This window comes from Eumetopias jubatus, unplaced genomic scaffold, assembly GCF_037043125.1.
Source record: "Eumetopias jubatus isolate StellerSeaLion01/CBP00866 unplaced genomic scaffold, mEumJub1_p1.0 scaffold_8, whole genome shotgun sequence".
Taxonomy (NCBI): Eukaryota; Metazoa; Chordata; class Mammalia; order Carnivora; family Otariidae; genus Eumetopias; species Eumetopias jubatus.
In genome coordinates this window covers 88,180,887-88,183,934 of record NW_028274814.1, presented here as the reverse complement: position 1 = coordinate 88,183,934, position 3,048 = coordinate 88,180,887, and positions in this window count along the sequence as shown.

Sequence of the window (3,048 nt, the reverse complement as noted above, 5' to 3'; positions counted from 1 at the left end):
AGGGAGCATGTGAGAAATCTCTCTACCTCTCTCAATTTTGCTGTGAAAATAAAACTGCTCTAAAAAATTAAAGTCTTAAACCATGTAACATAAACTTTATGATCTTAACTATTTTTTAAGTATATGATTCAATTACATTAAACATAGTCACATTATCTTGCAAAACTGAAACTACTGTTTACCCATTAAACAACTCCCCATTTCTTCCCCACCCAGGCCCTTGTAACCCTTATTCTACCGTTTCTGTGAAATTGACTACTGTAGATAATTCACATAAGTAGAATTATACAGTATTTGTCTTTTTGTGACTCTTATTTCACTTAGCATGATGTCCTCAAGGTTCATTCATATTGAAAATGTGACAGGATATCCTTTCTTTTTTAAGGTTAAATAATATTTGATTGTATGTATATAGCACATTTTATCTCTTTTAATTTTTCTTCAACAAAGAAGTGTGAATCAATTTTATAAAATGTAAATGGAATGATATCATTCACTTGCTTAACACCTTTAGTAGCAGCCTGACATTAGATCATCTCCAGTAAAATTGATATATAATTAGTAATTTCATCTGCTCTTTCTTATCCGTTCAGTCTCAGCTTTCATCATTCTCCCTAACTTGCCTTCTTTTTTGCAACCCATAATTTATTTATAGAGAGCTTCTTTTACTTTTTTTAAAATATTTTCTTTTCTTTTTAAGTAAACTCTATCACTAATGTGGGACCTGAACTTATGACCCCGACATCAAGAGTAGCATGCTCTAAGCCAGCCAGGTGTCCTTATGGTGAACTTCCTTTAGATTCCCAAACTCCTGAGGGTTGTTCTCACTTCTAGACTATGATTTATACTGTCCTCCCTATCATAAACATTCTATTTTTGTTTAGCAAATTCCTATTCATCTTTCATATTGTACATTAAATGTTAATATCTTTTGAAACTTTTGTATAACTCCTTTGACTGAGGCATGTGCTCTTGTTATACATTCTTATACCATCCAATGTGGTCTTCTTTCAGTGATTTTCACACTTAACTACAACATTCTATCCTGTCTCAAGAAATCACACATGTTGTAAGGATAATAATAGCAACTACATTTTTCATTATCTTATTTCAAAAAGCTAAAAACAAATCCCTCCTTATTGAATGATCAGTGAATAAACTGAATATCGAAAAAATTAAAACAATGAGTGAGGATTCAGCCCTGCTATTTTTCACAAGCTGTATTTTAATAAAATGAAATAAATTGCATTGTACTAATTTATTAAAACATGAGATGTTTTTTTGATATAATCTACAAAGTTGTTCAACAAAGTTTGAGGCAAGTATTTGTAATTAAACAGAAACTCAAATCACCAGAACCCTCCATTCCATAAGCACTGAATTTAAGAATTCATCAGTATTGAAAGATTGATATGGTACATTAACAAATTACTGATGTTTAGGCCCAATTTCCTGCCCTTAGGCTTTCAGAACAAGTATTTCCTTAGCAGATGAATACCAAGAATACTGGAAACTCAGAAACAAGTATAAATTCCTTTTTCTCTGGTTCTGTCTTAATGAGCTCATTTCACAATTAAATCCTTGATAGTTTTCATTATGTCCAAGTATATATCTTCATATGCCTTCAGCTACCTTAGGTTACTTGCAATTTTCAGTCAGTCTTACTGACTTCTAGAAAATGAAATTCTACCCTTAACTCAGATCCATGGCTGAAATGGCATCATATTTTGCCCAATTTCACTTACACTGACTTATTGCCCATGTACTGGGATCTTTATATATCTTCCATACTTGGCAACCCATCACAGTGATATGCACATGCCTGCCTACCTTAAATACTACCTGCCACTATAAATGTAAAACTGCAACTGTGACAAGTGATACCAAAGAACATCAGTACGAAGTATAGCAAACTTCACAGAGCAAAAATCTGGAACCATATGGTTTAGATTTAAATGCCAGATTTGGCACTTATGAGCTGTGTACACTTGGGCAGTTTACTTAAGCGTTCTCCTCTGGTTCTTTGCTTGATGTGGTCAGGCCACCAAGGAAAGAGGTTGTATCTGAGCCTGCAAATGCCTTAGAGCTAACCAAGATACTTCCTTTAAAGTTTGTGATCATCTCCATCTAAGAACTGTGAGAAAGAGCAGCATGCCTAAAGATGGTTTTATCTAATTGGTAAAACTTACCTATTTCTTAAGAGCAACAGATGGGGACATCATGGGCATTCTATGTTAGTAGGAGAGAACAAGAAGAGCTCAGGGACCAGGGAGCTTCATGAAAAAGGGAATGAGGATAAGGTTAACATCAAAGCTTCTATGTGGTTTCTGAGCTATCTTAGTTCACCGTTTCTGCTTATCCCTGGAGAAGAGGCAAGGGAATCCAACCTGCCGTCACATACACAGTGTTCATAAAACTCCCAGTGTATTCACTCCAAGCATACATTATTTTGTGTTTGCAGTCATGAAAACTCCAGAGCCTGCTAAAGGGGCAGTAGCAGGGACCAGAGTATAAACTGACACCACAACAAACTTAAAGTATTCTTTCTTTGGTCCTTAGCCAAACACAGAACTAGTAGAGTCAATGAAAAAGAAATAAAAACAGAGCAGCTGAGGGGGCAGCAGACATAGGTCCTTCACTTAAAAATGTGCCTGCCACATTCCCCTGTATAAGAATCTAGGGCAGCTTGATAAATGAGTAGAAACACATCTACAACTAGTTCAAATTCTGCAAGTGTAAGAGACTCAACAGAAATGGTTTTTGCCTCATCCCCTTTATGGCTCTAGTTCCCCAAGACTTTAGGCTGGGAAGCAAAGACCAGGTAGTTGATATCACATGAGGTCCTCAGTATGAATTAGGTATATTTCAGGTACAGTTGACCCTTGAACAACATGGACGTTAGGGCCACTGACCCCTAAGTTATCAAAAATCCGCATATAACTTCTTCACTCCCCAAAAACTTAATTATAAATAGCCTACTATTGAACAGAAGCCTTACTAATAACATAGTCAATTAACACATATTTTGTATGTTATATGTATTATATA